We start from the raw sequence: 24780 nt of genomic DNA on the forward strand, positions 1-24780 counted from the left end.
TTGGGAATCCATGCAATCTCCGATGACGAGCCAACCTTGGATAGCTCACACCTCATCTTATCAATTGATGACGAGGTGAATGCCTTGGAGAAGGATGCCTCGGACGGGGTATTTGTGTTCAGCGCCGCAACCATGCTTTCCATGTTCCAACAAGTTGAGGAGGCTATAGCCAGTCTCTCCGAAAGGATTACTCGACTTGACGACGCTTACCGCCGATTGATTTTCAATCCTCCAACACCACGACCGAGGGAGAGTCCTCCAAACACCCAAAACTACCCTCACCAAGAAGGACTGCTCCCGCGACCATTCTGGCACGCACCCCACCATAATCAACCCCACAATAATCACCCCCACAATAATCACCCCCACAATAATCACCCTCACAAAAACTACCCTCACAAAAACTGCCCACCAAGGTATAAAACCGCCACAATTAACCTATGGTGGCGTTTCCTATTTGGAACCGCCATAAAAAGCTTATGTTATCACGTCGTTTCTTACTTAAACCGCGACTATAGGCCTCCTATATACATAAAAATTTCATTCCCGCCAATTTATTGGGCTTTTAGCGTCATTTCTATTAGAACCGCCACGATAACTGCGTCGTGATAGGGGTTTTTTCTACTAGTGCCTCCGAGGTACCCTCGAGATCCCGAAGTCAATGGTATCTGGAGAGACGACGCTGAGGATGTCTATGTGGTTCCGCAAAAAGAGAAACAGGCGAAAGAGATCGGTCATCTTACCCGATCCGGACGCCCCTATCAAAACCCAAGCAACTCAACAGTCGTTCCAACAACGAATAACCAGATCGTCCCGGACACAGACACCCAACCAAGGGCTCCCGAGAATTCGGACCTCAAACAGCTGCAAAAAGCAAAAGCCAAAATTTCAATTTGGCAACTGATTGCTACATCCTTCGAGCATCGGCAAGCTCTACTGCAAGCCTTGGGAAAACTGACTGTTCCCTCTACCTCCTCTCCAGAAGAAGTGGTAGCGCACATGACAAGGGATGTCTCCGACTTGAGCAACCCGATCATCTTCTCTGATGAAGATATCCCTCCATTCGGAGCCAACCATAACCTGGCCCTATATATCACCGTGCAGTGCCTCAAAAAGAATGTGCCTATGGCCCTAGTAGATGACGGATCTACGATTAATGTCATTCCCCTCAAAACGGCTCAAAAACTGGGTATCAAAGAAGTTGATTTGGTCCCAACCAATCAAGGCGTAAGCGCCTATGACGACACGCGTCGTAAGGTTGCGAGGCTTATCACCCTAACCGTTACAACCGGACCTTTGGAAGGGCAAACCAGTTTTCAGGTAGTCGACATCGATGCCTCCTTCAACATGCTTTTGGGACGCCCCTGGATCCACACTGTCAAGGCAGTTACCTCGACCCTTCATCAGAAAATTAGGGTCCCCTTTAACGGGAAGACGATCACAATTCCCGCTTCCCCAATCAAAGCCGTCATGAAAAAGGGAATAGCCTCCCAAGCCATTGAGGAGGAAGGCGGTGAAATGTGGGGATTCCAAGCTGTGCACACCCTAACCGACGAGTCAACACCTTTTGATTGTGACCCATTTGCCAACCTCACAGTCAACCGCATTCTGATGCGCCAGGGTTATTTCCCAGGCCTACCCCTCAATCCGCTAAAGAGCACCTTGCCTCCCTTGAAACAGGCTAAGGTCCCCAACATCCCATTCGGGATAGGCTATGAACCTACCGACGAAGACATCCAGGAGATGAACCTCCTAATACGGAAGCGCAAGAAGCACAGAGTTATTCTCCCTCCCTATCATTTGACCCTTAATGGATACTTTGTCCCAGAGGGAGAGTCTGAACTCTACCACGACTTTCCTGAGGCGATCTATGATTCTGTAGCCAAGGTCAGACACCAGGGTGTAGAATGTTAGATTCATATACCTCTTATTAGACTCCTCTAATAGTGAACTAATAAATTTCTTAATTACTTGTTCTTTAGATCTAGTGCATGCATAACAAAATAAAAGATTTATAAGAAACCAATGTCCCTTACATTGTTAATTTCGGTTTTGTGGGCACAAGTAAGGTCTCCTACCTTCACTTGTTCTTGAGCTATGATGAGTATTAGGATGATCCTCCAAAGACTCCAAGTATAGAAGCCACTCCTCTTGATTGCACCCAAGATTATCCCTTATCTCTACTAAATAATATTTGCTAGATATTTGTTTAGTAGTCTACCTTAAAATTGATTACTAATACTCATATATTACACTAATAATATTAGTAATGTGATTGAACAATTTGGATCATCATTTCTCAAATTTTTAGAGAAAGATGAAGAAGAATGTGTGAGAGAGGAAAGTTTTGCATGTTGTATGAATGGTAGTGTGTAAGAGTGAAGATAAAAAGCCAAAAACTACTCACCCATGAGTAGTGTGGCCGGCACACATATAGCCAAGGAAGGCATCTTCCTTTTTCTTTTTCTCTTATCAAAGTGTAGGTTATGTAAGGCTAGTGTAGTGTAGGCTTATTACTTGAATCTTATCACATAAAATAATATAAGAACAACCCACTAATACCTCCTACATTTCGGTCCATTCAAGTAAAACGGACTACCATTTTATTTTGTCAATTTGTCATTTGTCACACAATATGTCACATGTCACATGTAGTATGTTATATGTTATTAATTAATTTAATGCATATTTATCGCATAAATATCATTTTATAAATTAAATAAATTACATACAACAAATTGACTAGTGATACTTGATCACATAAATAAAATGGGTCATACAATTATAATTCACAACATCTTGTAATTATAATCAACCATTCATTCTTATCTCAATTGTTTCACAAACAATAAACAATTTTAGTAATAAAGTATTTCAATTACTATAATAAATCTTATTTAATCCCATTGCAATAAGATATCAATATTCTCTCTCACAATTGAATTGTTCAATTTTAAGGAATTGATTAACTTGTATCGTCATACAATTAATCAACATTACAGATAAGGGCATCATCCTTTAGGTGTGACCTTAAGGGATCAACTGACCACCACCGTCCCACGACAGTAACGTCAAACTCTAGCAAGCCAATCGTTACCGATTAATGTTGATCAGTTGACTATATAAATGAATCATCCCTTACGTATTCTTATTATGAGATTTAATTATGATATTAAATCATGTGATCGCACTATGGTTGAGGACACATTTTCCATCAATCTCCCACTTGTTCGAGACAAGTGTGCGTCACCAATTCTCTTGTCCTATTACAATCTACCACTCAATTCAAGGTGTCTTGAAGGTCGTACTTGCACTTGATCATATCTTGAGTGGTTTCCTCGATCTGGAGAGTAACTGTCTGACCGGAATTATCTACCATAGATACCTTCCGAGCGTGGCCACGCATTTCCAGTTCACTACTCCTCGAGTGGCCTTGAGATTTCAAACAACCCTGACAAGGGGGTGGACAATTCCTATCGCACTATTCCCTTCGTCTAGCCACAGTTCATCATAACCCAAAATATACCCAGTTTGACTTCATTTACGACAGCCGTAGAGTATAAATCAAAGCTAATCAGAAATTTGTGCCAACTTGACCGAATAGCCTCTAGTCAGAAGAATTGACTCACAAGAATACTGTAGTAGCTCTTGCCACGACCAGGCTTTATGAATTACCAGAACTCTATAAGCGGTCACTGCCCGACAGAGTGTCCCATATAGTCTGCCTATGTGATAGACTAGTCATCCCATATGACTCTATGGCACTTGAATTTGCCATCAATCGCATCACACTCTAGTCACTTCGAGACGTCACCTCATATAAGTAACTAGGGGCGAATACCATGTCAATCCAGTTCACTTTAATGGGGTTCAATTTGTCTCTATAACCCATTTGGATTCAACAAGGTAACGGGTGAGTTAAATAAAACTCAAACGATAAATGCGATTATCATATATGAATAGTCAATACACTATTACTACTTCACATCTCATAATTTATAGTGTACCATTAACATTAGTTAAAATGCAATAAAAGCTTGGCAAGTGGATATACCCTATATCCATATATTCCAACTTTTTCAATTGTTATTTCCTTCTATTCAATGTTATTTCTCATAACTTGAATTTATCTCTAAGTATTTGTCTAGTCTTCTTGCTAGACTTGGGCTCTTTAACTTGAAAGATGTTCCCACTGTTATCGCATAACTTGTGATAAAGTCGTTTGTGGAGGGATTCACCCTTAATCCCTACGTTGACCATTTTATCACAATTTACTTAGATTCCTTTTGTAGAATTTGCAATGCGCGAAACTAAAACATTTTTCTAGTCTCTTACTCCTAAGTCAATAAGACATCCTAGGATTTCAACAAATCCTTTTCGGTTTGGAAACTAAAGTTTGTGCAACCCTTCAACACATAACTTAGTTTATCATCCAACCATATGAACGAATCCTTAATTCTTCCCAAGAATCTCAAGGATGTTCTTTAAGGCCCTCACAAGCCATATCATGGGAATTATCTTGTTATTGACTTATTATGCTCTTAGCATATATTATATCATGGCATGTGCGTCTGTTGGCATACATGATCATTCTAATGGCGGAATCATTAGCAATCGATTTCATGTAATCAACAACTTAATAGGTTTAGTGAACGACTATGACTCCATCATAGTAATTCCACTTTCATCAACATGAACAGCCTATTGAACCTTGTTGATGTACAACAGATAAGAAAGATCTTATCCTCATAAGATTCTCAACTTTATGCCAATATTTTCTCTCATAGATTCAAAAATCTAGAATACATTACACCCTTTTCCAAGTCTCCAATCACACTTTCACAGAAGATAGCATTGGTACATTGTTCTCAATAAGTAATATGTCATCAACATATAAGACATGGAAAAACAATTCTAGCTCCCACTTAACTTCATGTATAATCATGATTCTTTAATCATGTGAATGAAACCATTCACTATTATCACATGAACGAAAAGTATAATCTTTTAGTGCTTGCATAAGACCATTCTAGGATCACTTAAGAAAGCTACGCATAATATGTCAGGATTCTTAGATCTTCATCTAAGGTTTTGTGTTCCAAACACATCCTTCTATAAATTCCCATTTTATAAAAGCGAATTTATAATATCATTTGCCATTCTTCATCAAAATGAAATGTGGCGATTCCTAACATAATTTATCTTGATCAACATCTTCATGTCAATCTTATGCATTTGAGTACTCTAAAGCTCTATTTACCTTTAAAGAGACCCTCACTTTAAAGTAAATCTACTCTTGAGTAACAATTTTCGGATTGTAGTGCTACGGCTCGTATGTAACAAGGTCGATTTGGGACAAGGTCATAATACTATCACTTTCACAAAGCAATATTTTAACCAATAAGACATGTGCGATAAACTCCCACTGAACTATGCTCCCAATCTTTCTTTATAGATTATAGTTTAACTATACTCCCACTCTATAGTTCCATTACTTTCACAAAGTAACACTATAAGACATGTTTGTAACAATCCAATCTACACCCACTCTATCTCTCCGAAATACATCTATCTTCTTGAGAGATAGCTTTGTGAGATACAAACAAATAAAAGGTGGAGTATTAGGAGTTTATCTAGACTGACGCATTAGCTCATAAAAGACCAGCTCCATCATGGCAGCTTGATTCATGTTGATGCGTGTCATTTATATGATGTTTTACATCTCTTTTTACACGCATTTCAGAGCTCATTTGTGTACTATTTGCTGCTTTTCTCCCTATTTCCGTCTACTTCCGTATTTTGTACTTTATTGCAGAAATGTGAAGAATTCGACGGGAAATCAAGCCAAATCCGTCCCCGAGTAAGCTGCATTGCAAATGACGTAAAAGAATTGCTTAAGGAACGAGCTTGGTGCACAATCCAAGGCCCGAAAGACAAGTCCACGAGTCAAAAGAAGTCAAGTAGCAGCTTAGCCAGTCGACCGACCAACCTAGTCAGTCGATCGACCAAGGCTCGGTTTCGAAGCTACTTTATTCTTTGAGGAGCAGTCGATCGACCAGCAGCTTCAGTCGATCGACCAGATTTCGATTCCAGACGAGATTTAGAAAGCCCGTGAAGTTTAGGTTTTAGAAATAAGTTGTTGCGTTGATTGCTATATAACGTAACACCAGCAGCTAGTTTTGAGATCGAATACATATCATCGAATTTACATCGGAGAATACATTAAGTTTCCCATCACAATAGTTTAGTTTACTTTCCGAGTTAGGGTTTTGATATATCGACTTTAGCATTGGAAATTCTGCCATTGTTCTTAATCTTTCCTGTTGAATCTCGGTATTCCTTCTGCCCTAGTACTCAGTTTTATTGTTTTGTTTCCATTGTTAGTATAGAATTGATAGTTAGTGTCCCAAAGCCAATTATCATTTCATCATCATTGTTATTTATTTTAAAGCATGAATTCCGTAATTGTCATAAGTTTTATTGTTATTTTTACCTTCATCATGAGTAGCTAATTCTCTAGTGCTAGGATGTAGGCGATTTATGGCTAGGCGGCAATAGGTTAGACACGGACTGAACCCGCGTGTCAGTCGATCGATCGATCGACATTGTTGGTCGATCGATCGACCTTGTAAGGTCATTATTCGTTTTAATTGAATTTAATCTCGTATTTAACAAATCGAATGCATGCGACCAGTTAGATACCTATTTTGTGACCGACCCATTAGACCGAAAGGTAGGGTAGGTTATTTGACCATCAATTAACTCGACTAAACTGTGCTAAGATCGAAAGATAGGTATAGTTTGGACCATTAGTCACTTTTCAGGACGAAAGTCAGTATTAGTGACATTAGGGACCTATAGCGAGATCGAGAGATGCTATTTGTTAGGAGTGGACCGAGAGGACCTCTTATTTCCCGCCTTACCTGTGTTTAATTCAGACCGACCTAGTTTGCTGCCGCCGAAGCTGTAATGACCCGACCATCCTAGTACCTTTCTTTTATCTGTTTAATTCATATCTTTAGTTTATTTTCCTTTTGTTTTTAGCTATAGAACAATTCAGATCAATCCCCATTTTAGTTACCTTAGACCGAATATTAAACAACTAAAGTTTACAACTGCCTCCTTGCGGATCGACCCTGTTACCACTAGCCTAGGTTAGTCTTAATAGGAATTATAAATTTTATCTTTGGTACTCACAGCGACGGGTATCACATGTTATATGTGAATCTGATCCATGTCATTTGTTAAATAGACTCTCTATTTCAGGTATTTCCTTGTTGACCATCCGTTTAGAATTACTTGTCCGTTTTGGATTGCAAATTCCCAAAATTGAGTTCAACAACTCAAACTAACTCATATTAGTTTGATCTTATGGGTAGTGACACTAGGTTATAATCCATATTTAATAAATAAAATTCATTACTTAGATCTTTGCCAATACGATCAGATCGTAATGCTTTATTACTTTGTTCAATTGGTTCTCTACGTCATTTAGAAATTTCTCAAATTTCTCAAATACTTCACTTTAATTTTGATTAAGTAAATATACCCATATCTACTTAAATCATTGGTAAAAGTGATGAAGTAGTCATAAATTCCCCTTGCGGTGATGCTTATTAAAACGCATACAGCGGCATGTATTAGTTCCAACAAATCACTTGCTCATATCCCTTTACCATTAAAGGAAGTATAAATCATTTCGCGAAGGAGACAAGATTCACATATTCCATATGATTGAAGATCAAATGGTCCAATAATTCTAGTCGACACTAGCATTTAATGCGTTTCTCATTTATGTGACCTAATCGAAAAAGCCAAATGTACAATTCATTTGGATTAATAGTTATGAGTCTTTTGGATTGTATTATGAAGATATCTTTGCTTGAGTTGGAAGTGTCTAAAACTTGTATATCATAAAGATAAGTGACATGGCTCACAGCTATGTCTATTTTCAACAAAATACAACAATTGTCTTTGATAGCAAAATATAAATCCTTTCATGTCTCACATAGAAATGGAAATAATGTTTTAGACAAAATGGGTACATAATCACCATTATGTAGATGCAACTTAAAGCTATTAGCAAAAACAAGTACATAAGTCCCTCTTGAAGTGGTGGCTACCCTAGCTCCATTTCCTTGTCGGAGATATATATCACTCTTGTTTAGCTTTTCCACATTTCCGAGTTCCACTTGGAGTAATAAGTCCAACTTTGATATCTCCCAAATACTTGGGGCAATTTCGCTTCCAATGGCCCATGACATTACAATAATGACATTCCTCATATGATTGGGCACCCTTCTTGGTCTTGGTTTTGGTAGTCCCACTATCCATTTCCAATTCATTATCAGGTTTGGGTTTCTCACCCATCTTTGCCTTCCCTTTAATAATACCAATACTCCTTTCATTTTCATGGATGATACGTGCCTAATGTATAGTCTTTTTAGCCTATTTCAGCACGTATTTCTATGCATTTGTATACTGTTTTTATGGTATTTTGCCCCGAATTGGCTACTTTGGTTCGTTTTGTCCATTTTGTAGAAATGAACGCGAAAGTAGTGGAATCGTACTCTTTTTCGTCCTTTTTGCATGCATTTAGAGGAGACGGGATTTTCCAGAGTGAGACACGCTGTTTGGAAGCGTCATGGCACGGATTACGAGGCATTCAGGTGCGGACTTGAGCTGAAATGAAGTCAAAGTACTCGATCGAGCTGTTTTACCACTCGATCGAGTGGTTTCTATGTCCCAGAATGGTCGATCGAGCACTTTTTACTCGATCCTTAACTTGCAGAAAGACCATCTACTCGATCGAGTAACTTTCTGGTCGATCGAGTAGAATTGGTTGAGGTTTTGCTCGATCGAGTGGTTTTAATCCACTCGATCGAGTGGTTTCGCAGATTATGGGTTTTAAGCAGCCCGTGTGTTATTTATTTTCGTTAAACTCATTTACTTTGCTATTTAAACCTACATTAGTTAGGTTATTAGCACCAGTTTTACTTACTACTTAGCATCTATCAAAAACTTTTACTGCGTACTTCATTCTTCTCTACTGTAACTTTATTTCGGGATTGCTTTCGCTTGGAATTTGTGTTCTTTACGCCGGATTCGCATCGATTGTAATTCTTTCTCTTCCTTTATTAATAATTAATCTTTTGTTTGCTTTAATCTCTTGTTCCGTTACATTTATTCCTTGCCCTAATTTACTTTTATGCAATTTATTGTTTATTTCATAATGTTTATTGCTGGGAATTTAATTGCTGTTAGTTTAATTAGCGACATGGGTAGCTAAACCCTTTTCATGTTGGGATTACGGGATCTGCGGTAGAAATGTGACGATGTAGTAAATGAATTAGATGAATTAGTTGTGAGACCCTGTCACCATAGCATTTTAATTGTATTTATTCGACTTAGTTGCGTGCACGCTTCTATGTCATCCTTTAATCTGGATAAAATTAATCCTAGATCGAAAGATTGGACTAAATAGGCCTGCTATGAACAGTAGACTACCCTAATGAGAATGAAAGTTAAGTTAGTGGTAATTTAGGATAGAAAGTGGACCGAAAGGACCTTTCAAAATCCGTCTCGCATATAATTCGTCTGAATCATTTACAGCTGAGTCACTAGACTACCGTAGTGAACCGAAATCCCGACATATCCCTCTTTATCTGATAGTTTAATCTTATTTCCTTGCTTTTACAGCTCTTTACTTTATTTCTCTTCCTTCAAACCTCGTAGTTTAGTAACCAATTCAACAACCCCCATTTGTTACCTTAAGATTAGAATTAGGCAACTGATAATTGCACCGCCTCCCTGTGGATTCGATACTCGACTGCCTCTACTACATTTTAGTTGAGACCGTTAGGTTTATCTTTGACAGGGTATACGATAGCCGTGTCAAATTTTGGCGCCGTTGCCGGGGAGGCAATTGTTTAAACTATTAGTTGTTTTATTTTTAGTCTTTCTTCTAGTTTAAGGGGCATCCGTTCCTTTAAACAATTCTTACATTCCATTTGTAGTTTCTTCTTATGCGCAGGTCACAGGGTGGTGAACTACTACCGATCAATCCTGAGATTGAGAAAACTTTGCGTGAGTTGAGTAGATCATCTAGGATATTGCCGACAGAGGAAGAGCTGAGTACTCTGTCTAGTTACTACGAGAACGCTCTGTTTGAGGAGGATCCACCTTCATCTCCTATTTCTAATTCATCAGCTGAGACCGTCACTTCTCCGGATTTTATAGAAATGGCCGAAGAAGCAACTATTGCCAGTCACTCTGAGGTGACAGCTGCGAATCTCTATAAGGGATTTGCATTACCAGGGGAGGCAAGAAAATTCGAGCCGAAGCCGTCCTATATCAATTTGGTTGAGAGAAACCAATTCGGGGGAGCTGCAAATGAAGATGCAGCCAAGCATATGGAGACTTTCGTTGATTATTGTTGTTCCATACCCCCACCAACTGGCGTGACCCCGGATCAGATAAAAGAAACCATGTTTATTTTCTCACTCCGCGATGCTGCAAGGGAGTGGTATAGGGATCTGGGACCGAGCTGCTCATGGGATAACTGACTGGAATTCGCTGGCTTTAGTATTTTACAAGAAGTACTTCTCTACCTCGAAGACTAATGCCATTAGAGCTCAGATCACGAGCTTTAAACATGGCCCTGATGAGAACTTTCATGAGGCATGGGTCCGTTTCAAGAAGTTGGTGCGAACCATTCCGCACCATGGTTTCGAAAAGTGGAGTCTATGCAATCAGTTCTATAACGGGCTGTATGACGATCAGAGGGCTATCTTGGATGCTGCAGCTAGTGGTCGATTTGTTGAGAATATGGGAGAGACTAAGGGGTGGAATATCATTGATGACTTAGCCACCCATAAAGCTGAGTATGGGAATTCCAGAGGGAATCAAAGGAGGAGTGCTGAATCTCCTTCTGTAGCTGCATTAGAGGCTCTCACGGCGAGATTCGATAAGTATGAGTTGGGAGGAGCCTCGAAAGGAGGAATCTACCATGTGAATGTTGTTTCAGACGGTCCTTTCGTCTGTAAGAGATGTGGAGGAGGGAGACATGTTTCAGATAATGGTCCACATTCTTATGAGTCTTGTGCTGCCTTTCAACATTACAGGCAGACAAACACCTATTATGAGCCGAACATCCACCCCAATTTGAGGTGGAGTAGTCAAAATATGCTCAATCCTACTCCTCCTCCGCACCAGCAGCAGCCGTATGTCCCTCCACACAAGAATCAACAAGGCTTTCAGAAGCCTCCTTCTTTCACTCCTTCTAATCAAGGTGCATCATCTTCCGGTGGGTTGAGTGAAATAAGTGAGATAAAGTCTATGTTGCAATCCATTACAAAGCAGTTTCAGCTGAGTGATCAACAGAAAGATGCGTCCATTAAGGCACTTGAAACTCAAGTTGCCCAACTAGCCGCGAATCAATCCTCGAGAAAGCAGGGTCATTTACCGACTCAAAATCAGAAGAATCCACATGAGACGGTAAATCTGATAAATTTGAGAAGCGATCTTTCTTATGAGGGACCGGAAGTGTTGAAATCAGACCCGAGGAAGGCTAAAACTGATGGTGGACAGTGTTCTGTCGAAGAAAATAAGCTCACGGCAAAGCAAGGGCTCAATCGACTGATTACAGGTGGTCGATAGAGCAGAATTGGGGACGAAAGTGCTCGATCGAGTGGTTTTTCCACTCGATCGAGTGAACAGGAAGAACAGACTGGTCGATCGAATAGTTATTCTACTCGATCGAGTGAAGCAGAAAATGAAGTTGCTCGATCGAGTGAAAATTCTACTCGATCGAGTGATATTGACGAAGAAACTGCTCGATCGAATGGGTATATTGGTCGATCGAGTAGTTTTGATGACGGGAAACTTGTTCGAGAGCCTGCTAGTGCTCGATTAAGCGAGGAATCACCGGAAAGACCTCGTTCGAGAGGTAAGAAGCGTCCAAAGGATACAGAACTTGCACCGGAAGATACATTGGAAGCGAGAAACAAGGGACTCGAGATATCCATCATGGTTCCCTTCCCGAGGCGGCTGCAGAATACTAAAGCTAATCAACAATTCAGCAAATTTGTCGAACTTCTGAAATGCTTGGAAGTCACTGTGCCGTTCACTGAATTGCTGACAAAGGTACCCTCTTATTTAAAGTTTATGAAATAAATTTTATCGCGTAAGAGGACTATTAGTGATAGTGAGACCGTAGCTTTGACTGAGGTGGGGTCAGCCCTATTTCAAAATAAGTTACCTCCTAAGCAGTCAGATCCGGGTAGTTTTTCGATCCCTTGTCATATCGGTATCCATTTGATTGATAACGCGTTATGCGATCTAGGCGCTAGCGTGAGTGTCTTATCATTGTCTCTAGCTAAGAGATTTGGTTTGACAAAGCTGAGTTGCACCAACATGACTGTCCAGATGGCCGACCGTAGTTTATCACGACCACTAGGTGTAGTAGAAGACGTACCTGTTCAGATCGGGAAGTTCTTTATTCCCGTTGATTTTGTTGTCTTAGACATCCCCGAAGATGCACACCCCTATCATTTTAGGGAGACCATTTTTGTCTCTTGCTGCCCGTGCGATTATAGACGTCGGGGAAAGACTTTGACTTTCCGGGTAGGGGACGAGGAGCCGATTTTTCATCGCCTAAGTTCGAGAGCTCCCATGCAAGCCCAGCCTTGCAATGCTCTCTCTTCTATTGATCCTATTATTGACACTCCAGATGAAAATTTGGAGAATTGTGCTGCTATTGTTACCCCTCCTCCTCGAGATGAGAGAAAAAAGGAGGAAAGTTCGTCTGTTTTCCTTGCTGCAGGTACAGATGAAAGCAATGAAGGAGCTGTCAAAGGAAATGGTGCAATTAAAGTTGATCAGATTGGAGATAATGACGCTATAGCTGGTGATAAAGGAGTAAGGACGAGGAAGGTTCGTGCTTATGTGGATGCGAACTACTCCCCTCCTACCGTTTCAAATGATAATTCATGCTCATGGAAGTTGAAGAGGACGGTCAATGTTGCTGAGATGACGTCCTCCAGTCAGGAGCCCTCCAAGGGGCTACTGAATTGCAGTGGGAATTGAGCGGGGAAATGCCCCGTGTAACACTTTGTAATAGATAATTTTTAAATTTTCCATTGAATTTGTTTTTATTACTTTTAATTAGGACAATTAGTTTTAGACAGTTTTTAGCGTAGATTTAAGACTATAGACTGTTCCTACGCGTATTTGGTATTTTGGGAAATTTTTGCATGTGTTTTTATGCAGGTTTGGGGAAGTTTTACGCATTCCAAGGAAGAAATGACGAAATTAAAGATCTTACGTGAGAAAACAGCTCGATCGAGTACTTTTTGTACTCGATCGAGTAAAAATATGGTCGATCGAGCACTTCTTCCAGTCGATCGAGTAAAACAAAAAGTGAGACTTCTCGATCGAGTAGATTTCTACTCGATCGAGCAACTGGAGCATCAAAAGTGCTCGATCAAGTGGTTTAAAACCACTCGATCGAGTGAAAATGAATAGGACGCAGGGAGTTTTAATCCTTAAACTCTTTTTGTTCTTATTTCTAACTCTATTTCAATTGTCCTTAATTTTTCGTTATCCCCTCCCCTAATTGCGACACAAACTCCCCCAAATCCGCATTTTTTCGTGCCCAATATCCAATCTGCCACCCACAATCTCCTGATAGCCAATTAATCTTTCATAGCCCTTTATTTTCCCCTTGATCGGTGTCCATTTACACGGTTTTCGAAGATGGTTAGGGTTTGCGGTTTTGAGATCGAAAAATCGCCTATTTCTCTTGTTCTTTGAAGATTAATTGCTTATTGTAGGTTCATTGCCATCAAGTAAGTGATTTCTATAACCTCTTTGCATTTTAATTTCGATTATTTCGAATTTTATGAGGAAAAATTGGTATTAGGGCTCGAAATTCCTGTTTAGTCGAATTTTTTCGACTTAATTTGTCATTTTATGCCCTTATCTATCTTGCTTGATGATCAAAATCCCGTTCCTTGTTGTTGTTGCATGATCAATTCGAATTTGCGCGAGATTTTCGCGATTAGGGCTTCTAAGTCGAATTTTTGGACTGTCAGACGGTCTATAAGCTGCCATGATTTGTTTAACCTCAGTTGTTGTTACATGCCACTGTTGTTAACTGCTATTCCCGTCCGCTATCGCCGTATTATGCTGCAATTCGAAAACCTTAGAGGAATTGTTGGGATTTATGTACTGTGAGTCGAAATTTTCGACTGCTAGGGGACTTACATGCTTTCATATGCGGGTTATTCGTGCTGTTTTTAGTCGCTATTAGCAGCCATTACATTATCGCCATTTACGAACTGCTATTTAGATTGTTTGAGGATTTGTTGAGAATCATATGCTGTAGGTCGAATTTTTTTTCGACTGGTAGGGGAATTTTTCAGGTTTAACATGCTGATTTAATGCATTTCTAGCCTCTGTTAAACATTATCTTTCTATTCATGCCCCCTACCTTCTGTTTACAGGATGGATTCCAAGATTTCACTCTACCTTCTACCAGCTCGTCCTCTAGCCCGTCTTTGAGTGAGACAGTGGCCCCTGCTGTTGCCACTGCCTCCGCGTTAGTCACCACTGCAGCCCTAGTGTTTCTAGTTTCAGCTGCAGAGACAGTTTTTACTCCAGCTAGCTCAGCTACTAGCTCAGTTCAGGCTGCCACTTCTTCTACGGTCACCACCACTGCTAGCACTGCTGCTAGTCCCTCTTCAGTGGTGACCACATCAGCCACTACCTCTGCCACCAGTTTCTACTTTTACACCTGTGGCGGACTCGCCAGACGATCGCAGTGCTTGCCTTGAGCGACCACTGGTTCCTCACACCGTCGCTTCACGGGCTTCTTATTTGAGTTCCAGAGGCCGGGGTCGTAGACAGTCCCGAGCTCCACCAGCTCCAGTACCCTCTACTTCCGCTCCTAGCACTCCTACAAAGAAGAGGTACACTTCTACTTCCGACATCACATTACGGTCAGGGGACACCTCCCTCGACTCTCACCCAGATTATCCGCAGGTATTATTCGTTAACGCTTTACACCGTACGAAATTTTATAACCTGCTAAAGTGTGTACATGTACCTTCCCGATTTTTGGATAAATCGGCACTAGATAGACTCGGCATTTACGAGTCGGTTTGTGACTTACTACGGGCCACGGGGATGCCTGGGCTCATCACTATGAGAGGCCGTACCTTTTTAGAGCTGAGCCTCGAGTTTCTCAGCTCTTTTACCTTCTCCCCCGGGGCACACGAGGCTAACTCCGAGAGTTCTTCAGTGTCCTTCCAGTTGTTTAACCGGACTTTTCCGATGACACTAGGGGAGTTTAATAGGTTACTTGACCTTTCCTCCACGGGCTTGACTGCTGCCCCGAGGAAGGTCTACCGTCAGCTTTGGCGGTGTCTGGCCCAGATCACTTTTCAGGAGCGAAAGCTCCATCAGGTCCACCTTCCACCCGTCCATTGTTTCCTTAGACTATTGGGGAGCACTATTTTCGGCCGAAAGGAGCCGAACAACATTACCAACAACGAGCTCTCCATCCTGGGCGGTTACCTGAACGTCGACTGCGAGGGTCCCTTCACCCTCAACATTGCCTACTTGACCGCCCAGTACCTCCATGGCCAGGGGCTGAAAGAGACGGGAACCATTGCCTGCGGTGGCATAGCCACCATTCTTGCCCGTTCCCTTTACCCCACCTGGCCACGTGACTTGCAGTACCTCACGGGAGAGAGGTTACTGAGTCTAGATGCCATGCTCTCTCAGCATTGGCTGACCCCAGACCATCGGACTTGGAAGATTGACGGCTCCTTGTCTGTTGACTTACCTTGTGACACTCTCCCCCGTCTGGAGCCCTTGCCCACTGTTGCAAAGGGCCACCGTCTGCCACCAGTGCCTGACCTCCACCTTCCACTCCGACCACATCCACCTCCTGATGCATCCGCCGCCAAGAAGAAGCGACTTGAGACTGGAGAGGGGTCCACACCTTCAGGGAGTGCCCAGCCTTCCACGGCTACTCCCGATCCGACCCCTACTCCCACTACTACTACCACTCCTACTCCACCTCCCACTGACCAGACACAGACTGAGCCGGTCTTACCGGCTACTTTCGTACCACCTCCTCCTTTTGTGGCGCCCGCGTCCCGGACCAAGGGGGCGCGCTTCTGATTTGTTGCTTGAGGTTGCAGCGCGCGTCGGCTCGTATGGAGAGGGACATGGCTCTTGCCTTACACCCTCTGTACGAGAACCACTTGCGGCGACACAGACCGATCCCGGAGGGTTGGCCACACCCTTCCTTCTTCCGGTACCCACCTGAGGGGTACCCGGTTTCTGACGAGGAGGAGGACGAGGACCCGAGGGTGGCGGTGGAGAGAGCTCGTCTTTGAGGAGCGGAGGAGGAGAGAGGAGGAGAGAGACCCGAGAGCACCGGGTGGTGGAGAGATCCGTGACAAAGATGGCGACGACGACGAGTAGCTCTTTGGTCTACTCACTTCCCCAGTTTTCTGGCTGGTTTGGGGAAGTTCGTATTTTGTATGTATCTCTTACTCTTTTATTTTGTCTCCTTTATTTTTATTGTTTTTATTTTGTCGGTTGTATATTCCCGTTCCCCTGTATATATCTGCTGGTGTATGCTGGAGGACAACGAGGGCGTTGTCCGTTTTGGTTTGGGGAGGGTATTGCATCCTTTTGAGTCTGCATTTGCATTTGTTTTTGCATTCACGTTTATTTTTTCAGCTTTGCATTGTTGTTTATTTTCAATTAAAAATAAAAAATTAAAAAAAAAAAAAAAAAAAAAATTAGAAAAATTTCAAAAAAATCAAAACAATTTCACGTTTATTTTTGCATATAGGTTGAGTCGGAACGGTAGATTTCCATGATGATAATGCACTATAACTTGTCATTTTACTTGAGCCTTGCACTTTATTGATAGTTATTAGCTTTGTCATACGCATAGTCTACGAGTTTCTGTTCAAATATAGCTGACTGTTTAGACTTGACCTATAAATTGGCAAACTACTTAAAAATTCTGAGATACTAGAGCCCATAACTGGTGACATTCATGACCAGTTCATTAGGAATTTTGAGTAGTACTCCTTGCATAGCATGTTCGTCTTTTTGCACATTTATGACATTCAATTTCTCGTCAAATGCACATATTCGGGTTTGTGGTTGGTGTCACATGCAGGGAGGTGCTTGCAAATTTCCCTTTCCTTATATTTTTCACCCATTTAGCTCCACATTAGCCAAATTTGCCTTTTTGACCCATCAACTACATCCCAAACTAAGCCTGCCTAGTCAAGCTAGTTAGTATGTTCTTTTGTGGTAAGTTTTTCCATTGCAGTTTGATCCGTATTTCTTGTTTTGGAGTTGGTGTAAAAATTGATGCAGGAGGAAAAGAAAGAAAAAAGTATTGAAAAAAAAAAAGAAAAAAAAAAGAAAGACGTGAAAGAAAAGAGAAAAAAAAAATGAAAAAAGCTGGAACGTGAAACAGAAGAAGAAAAAGAAAGGAAGTTTGAAAAAAGAGTTGTTTAATTTGAGTTAGTTCATTCAGACGGTATTAAAAAAGGGAAGTTTGTGACCATCTGACTCCTCCGTTCTATCCCATATTTCTTGAGGAGATTGTGTTTGAGTTTAGTGAGCTTTATGCCAATTGAAGGGCACTTGTACTTAGTTTTTCAGTCAGTTGAGATTTGGATGGTTTCATTATGGTCTTGTTAGGAACTAGCTTGACGCTTTTACCTCCTTATTTCCATAACATGTTTTGCCTTTTTCTCACCTGAACCTCACTATTCCCAAATTATTTGTAAGCCCTCGGTTGTGACGGACATTATTGGTTGGAGTGTGTGCATTAGTACTTGAATTGTCTTTCATTTTTGTTGCATGCATGCTGTGTAGGTCGCAGTTAGGTGAGTGACTGTCTTTTCTTCTTTCTTTTACATATAACATTCACCCTTTGCTTCATGAGAGAAGAGTGACCACGAGAGAGTCCGATTTTTTTGGTCTTACAAGGTCGATAGGTTGGCTATATTTCTGAACAGCTTATAATTCGTTTGCGTATTGACTGCTTAGCTTTAACTGTTAGTTTTTGTTGCATTAAATTGGTTCAAGTAGACAAGTTAAGCTAGCTCTGAGTTATCATTTCCGTTCCATTAGGTTGTGTATAGTTTTGAGTTTACTCGAGGGCGAGTAAAGGTTTGGTTTGGGGAGATTTGATACGTGCCTAATGTATAGTCTTTTTAGCCTATTTCAGCACGTATTTCTATGCATTTTTATACTGTTTTTATGGTATTTTGCCTCGAATTGGCTACTTTGGTTCATTTTGTCCTTTTTGTAGAAATGAACGCGAAAGTAGTGGAATCGTACTCTTTTTCGTCCTTTTTGCATGCATTTAGAGGAGACGGGATTTTCCAGAGTGAGACACGGTGTTTGGAAGCGTCATGGCACGGATTACGAGGCATTCAGGCGCGGACTTGAGCTGAAATGAAGTCAAAGTACTCGATCGAGCTGTTTTACCACTCGATCGAGTGGTTTCTACGTCCCAGAATGGTCGATCGAGCACTTTATACTCGATCCTTAACTTGCAGAAAGACCATCTACTCGATCGAGTAACTTTCTGGTCGATCGAGTAGATTTGGTTGAGGTTTTGCTCGATCGAGTGGTTTTAATCCACTCGATCGAGTGGTTTCGCAGATTATGGGCTTTAAGCAGCCCGTGTGTTATTTATTTTCGTTAAACTCATTTACTTTGCTATTTAAACCTACATTAGTTAGGTTATTAGCACCAGTTTTACTTACTACTTAGCATCTATCAAAAACTTTTACTGCGTACTTCATTCTTCTCTACTGTAACTTTATTTCGGGATTGCTTTCGCTTGGAATTTGTGTTCTTTACGCCGGATTCGCATCGATTGTAATTCTTTCTCTTCCTTTATTAATAATTAATCTTTTGTTTGCTTTAATCTCTTGTTCCGTTACATTTATTCCTTGCCCTAATTTACTTTTATGCAATTTATTGTTTATTTCATAATGTTTATTGCTGGGAATTTAATTGCTGTTAGTTTAATTAGCGACATGAGTAGCTAAACCCTTTTTATGTTGGGATTAGGGGATCTGCGGTAGAAATGTGACGATGTAGTAAATGAATTAGATGAATTAGTTGTGAGACCCTGTCACCATAGCATTTTAATTGTATTTATTCGACTTAGTTGAGTGCACGCTTCTATGTCATCCTTTAATCTGGCTAAAATTAATCCTAGATCGAAAGATTGGACTAAATAGGCCTGCTATGAACAGTAGACTACCCTAATGAGAATGAAAGTTAAGTTAGTGGTAATTTAGGATAGAAAGTGGACCGAAAGGACCTTTCAACATCCGTCTCGCATATAATTCGTCTGAATCATTTACAGCTGAGTCACTAGACTACCGTAGTGAACCGAAATCCCGACATGTCCCTCTTTATCTGATAGTTTAATCTTATTTCCTTGCTTTTACTGCTCTTTACTTTATTTCTCTTCCTTCAAACCTCGTAGTTTAGCAACCAATTCAACAACCCCCATTTGTTACCTTAAGATTAGAATTAGGCAACTGATAATTGCACCGCCTCCCTGTGGATTCGATACTCGACTGCCTCTACTACATTTTAGTTGAGACCGTTAGGTTTATCTTTGACAGGGTATACGATAGCCGTGTCAATGGACACTCTTGCTAGAACTCCCACTGAATTTAATACTTCTCCTTGTTTCCTCAAACAAGGATGCCTTGGGTTTAGCGAGATTTTCTTCATAAGATTTTCTTACCAAGGTGGTGGGCATTAATATTGGAGTGGGTGGTGTGGAGGTGGTAAAGAAGCAAAAATTTCCATCCTGACCAATGCCAATGCGTAATTCTCTAATCTCATTGTCATATCATACTTGGAGCACTTTTCATCGAATGATTGGAGCCATGAATCAATGGTGATTGGTGTAGGAGTATTAGATGAATTCATTGCGTATAATTAACTACAAAAACGGAAATGAAGGAAATAATTAACATCTATCGTTTTAAAATTACTTGTAAACAAGTATTGCATTTATATAGTGACCTCTACCCAACTATTATAAATGATTCTGAGATCCAAATTCATATTAATACGGGTATGGTGAGCCGAGTCATCCCTTATTAATATAACTCGTTGGATTAACCTCTTAATCGATTCTATTTCTAGAACTCTCGGTCGATAAAAATTACTCTAATTTTCATCTTTAGCCCGGAACACATGCGCCTACGGTCACGAATACTTCCGTTGAGCTCAATCCAAATTTCGATGTAATAACATTTTATTACTCACTTACCCAACGTAACAAGTTTAGTACCCCGGTGAGCCGAATCTACTTCCTTATGAAATTGGGATTCATGGTTTCTACTATTTGGTAAGGCTAATTCTCAATTATTAAAAGTGAGAGGTCTTGTCAATTTATTATCTATCACGTTTTAAGTGAACTAAAGCGGTGAACTACGATAATTATAATTGACACGGTCGATGACTCGATATGATATGCATGTTGTTGTTATGGCAATTTGGCAATGCATGTAACATATTAAAAGAAATGCAAAGCAATAATAAAATTCCTAGTATGGCCTTCCTAAAATAGAAAATCAAATAATCTATTACATATTCGGAAACCAACTCCTTTGGTCCTTTGAATCTTCAAGTGGCACGCCTTCCAAGAACACCGTCTTCGTCGGATCACCTTTCCGAATGACACCGTCTTAAAGCAATTCCATAATTACAAATAATAATAAAAATACAAAACTATTCCTATTATACATTTGTAAAATGGAAAAACTAGTAAAAATAAAAGTGATATGAGATCACATTAAATTACAACCGAATCAATATTCCCTTTCATTACGGGTAATATCGATTAAAACTAAGGCCATACTAAGATAAAATTACATAATTCAAAATTATATAAATAAAAGACATTCAACAATTGAAATATGAAGAATTATAATATGTACCTATCATGCCAAATTATGTGCCAAATCGCCCTATTTAACTTGTATCGATTATATAACCCGGTTTTATGGAAATGCGTGATAATTACTTCTTAAAATCACAAATTAACACTTAAATCACATCTAAGCTCAAGTTAATTATACTAACACTCTGAGGACTCAAAAATTAGTCATCACTCAATTTTTGACAATAATTCAACTTGATTTAAGTTTTATGCTCATTTTTTACCTTAAAATCATAACATTTATAAAATAAATCCAAATTAAATTACAATAATTTCAAAATTTGAATTTTAAAATTTTGAACATTCTGGAATAATTCCATGACACTTATAATATCAAAAATCATGGTTAAAATTTTCGAATTAATTTTGAGAAAATGTAGTTGCAATTTATCGGTTTTATCTCATAAAACATCTAAAGTATCCAAAAATTAATCCAATCAATTTTACAACTTTAGATCTGATAAGTGGAATATTTATGCAACCTAAAATAAGTTTCTCATGTCATGTAATTCGTTTTAGCTATTTATGCTAAAATAGTCACTATTTATGCCATTTTTACACTAAAAATTCATAAATCATGCTAAATGAGATCATGCTAAATGAGATCATTTAATCTCGAAATTTACATACACTCTGTAAATCATGCAAGTGACAACATATTAAAATCTCATGGCCTAATTCGAAATTAACTTTTTTTAACCATTTTACCTCTTTTAATCCATTTTTATCTCATAAAAATCATAAATCTTGCAACATTAATCCAATTAATACGAGATTTTACACAAAACTTTTAAAATATGCATGTGAGTTCATATAAAATTTTCAAGGTCATAGAGCAAGTTTAACCAATTTTAGTCATTTTAACCTCCATTTATGCCATTTTTACACTAAAAATTCATAAATCATGAAATATTAATCACATGAATATGATATTTTACATGAAATACATAAAATATTCATGTGAGGTCATACTAAAATACCACGGCCATTAGTGAAGGTTAACTTATTTTAGTGAATAAAAGTTCATTTTACTCATAAAAATGTAATAAAATCACTAAAAATCATTAAAATGAGCTATAAACTTCCATAAATCATAAAAATGACCTAAAAACATTTTAGGACCAGAATATATAACATGCGAAAACTTTTGTGGCTTTATCTTCATAAAACTCAAATTTTTAGTTTTATATGTTAACATTTTAACTCGGAAAAACAATAACCGATTATGCATGCAACATCCTATGCTCTGATACCACTTGTTAGGTTCATATACCTCTTATTAGACTCCTCTAATAGTAAACTAATTAATTTCTTAATTACTTGTTCTTTAGATCTAGTGCATGCATAACAAAATAAAAGATTTATAAGAAAACAATGTCTCTTACATTGTTAATTTCGGTTTTATGGGCACAAGTAAGGTCTCCTACCTTCACTTGCTCTTGAGCTATGATGAGTATTAGGATGATCCTCCAAAGACTCCAAGTATAGAAGCCACTCCTTTTGATTGCACCCAAGATTATCCCTTATTTCTACTAAATAATATTTGCTAGATATTTGTTTAGTAGTCTACCTTAAAATTGATTACTAATACTCATATATTACACTAATAATATTAGTAATGTGATTGAACAATTTGGATCATCATTTCTCAAATTTTTAGAGAAAGATGAAGAAGAATGTGTGAGAGAGGAAAGTTTTGCATGTTGTATGAATGATAGTGTGTAAGAGTGAAGATAAAAAGCCAAAAACTACTCATCCATGAGTAGTGTGGCCGGCACACATATAGCCAAGGAAGGCATCTTCCTTTTTCTTTTTCTCTTATCAAAGTGTAGGTTATGTAAGGCTAGTTTAGTGTAGGCTTATTATTTAAATCTTATCACATAAAATAATATAAGCACAACCCACTAATACCTCCTATATTTCGGTCCATTCATGTAAAATGGACTACCATTTTATTTTGTCAATTTGTCATTTGTCACACAATATGTCACATGTAGTATGTTACATGTTATTAATTAATTTAATGAATATTTATCGCATAAATATCATTTTATAAATTAATTAAATTACATACAACAAATTGACTAGTGATACTTTATCACATAAATAAAATGGGTCATACAATAATAATTCACAACATCTTGTAATTATAATCAACCATTCATTCTTATCTCAATTGTTTCACAAACAATAAACAATTTTAGTAATAAAGTATTTCAATTAATAAAATAAATCTTATTTAATCCCATTACAATAAGATATCAATATTCTCTCTCACAATTGAATTGTTCAATTTTAAGGAATTGATTAACTTGTATCGTCATACAATTAATCAACTTTACAGATAAGGGCATCATCCTTTAGGTGTGACCTTAAGGGATCGACTGACCACCACCGTCCCACGACATTAACGTCAAACTCTAGCAAGCAAATCGTTACCGATTAATGTTGATCAGTTGACTATATAAATGAATCATCCCTTACGTATTCTTATTATGAGATTTAATTATGATATTAAATCATGTGATCGCACTATTGTTGAGGACACATTTTCCAACATAGAAGTCTTTCAAGACTGCTATTTCATCCCCCACAACACCAAAGCTGCATCAACCGAATCTGAGTCGACCCCATGCCTTGACGGACAAGCCGTCACTCTCCTATTCGAGGAGGACAACATCAAGCACTTCGGCTATGAGGACATCATCAAGCACTTCGGCTATGAGGACATCACCAACATTGCCCTCAAGGATAACCAGTTTGACCCCACCGCCCTAATCTCTGATACTGACCCAGAGAGAGATGCACAAGGTTGGAGGAAAACCGTCAAGTGGACCGATCTTCAAGGCCGCATTCTCAAGATTACAACTGGAGAAGGCCCTATATTCAAAGAGGGAAGTGAAGAAGAGTCTGAGTCTGAGTCTGTCCTAGCTTCTAGCACTGCTGATGTCCCAGTCAGAATCCCCTTCCCATTGTTTTATCACAAACTTGTGGCTTCTTCAGAGGCCGAGTCAACTAGGGGCATCCCCACTCCCATGGAAGGTGACAACCTGGAGCTTGTTCAGGGGCCACCTCCTCTGCTGTGTCGCCTCTGACTGCCCATGAGATGTATGTCCTATCCGAGCCTTTCGCTCAGGTCGACTTAATGAACGCTAAGTTTGCTTATGACTCGTCTCAATTTAACTGCAATGCAATTCTGAACGACTTTGAGGAATTTGACTTGAGTGACTACCCACCTCACCTAGCCAAAGAACTTGACAAACAGGAAACCAGGACCCCCATCATTGAGGAGACCGAACCTATTAATGTAGGGACCGACAACCCCTGACCCCCTCGGAAATACAACAGTTCATTGACCTCCTACACGAATACAAGGACGTATTCGCCTAGTCCTACAGAGACATGCCTGGGATCGACATGGATATTGCGGAGCACAGAATACCCATTAAGCCCGGGGCTAAACCCCTAAAGCAAAAGTTGCGCCGAATGCGCCCTGAATGGGCCTTGAAAATCAAAGAAGAAGTGGATAAACAGTTCAAGGCCGGGTTCATCAAAGTGTCTGAATACTCTGACTGGGTGGCCAACATCGTGACAGTGCCCAAGAAAGACGGCAGAATTCGGGTTTGCATCGACTTCAGGGATCTGAACAAAGCAAGTCCAAAGGACGACTTCCCTTTGCCACATGTCGATATCCTAGTGGACAATGCCGCCGAGCATGCTCTCCTATCATTCATGAACGGGTATGCTGGGTACAATCA

Source organism: Silene latifolia, chromosome 1 (genome assembly GCF_048544455.1).
Source record: "Silene latifolia isolate original U9 population chromosome 1, ASM4854445v1, whole genome shotgun sequence".
NCBI lineage: Eukaryota > Viridiplantae > Streptophyta > Magnoliopsida > Caryophyllales > Caryophyllaceae > Silene > Silene latifolia.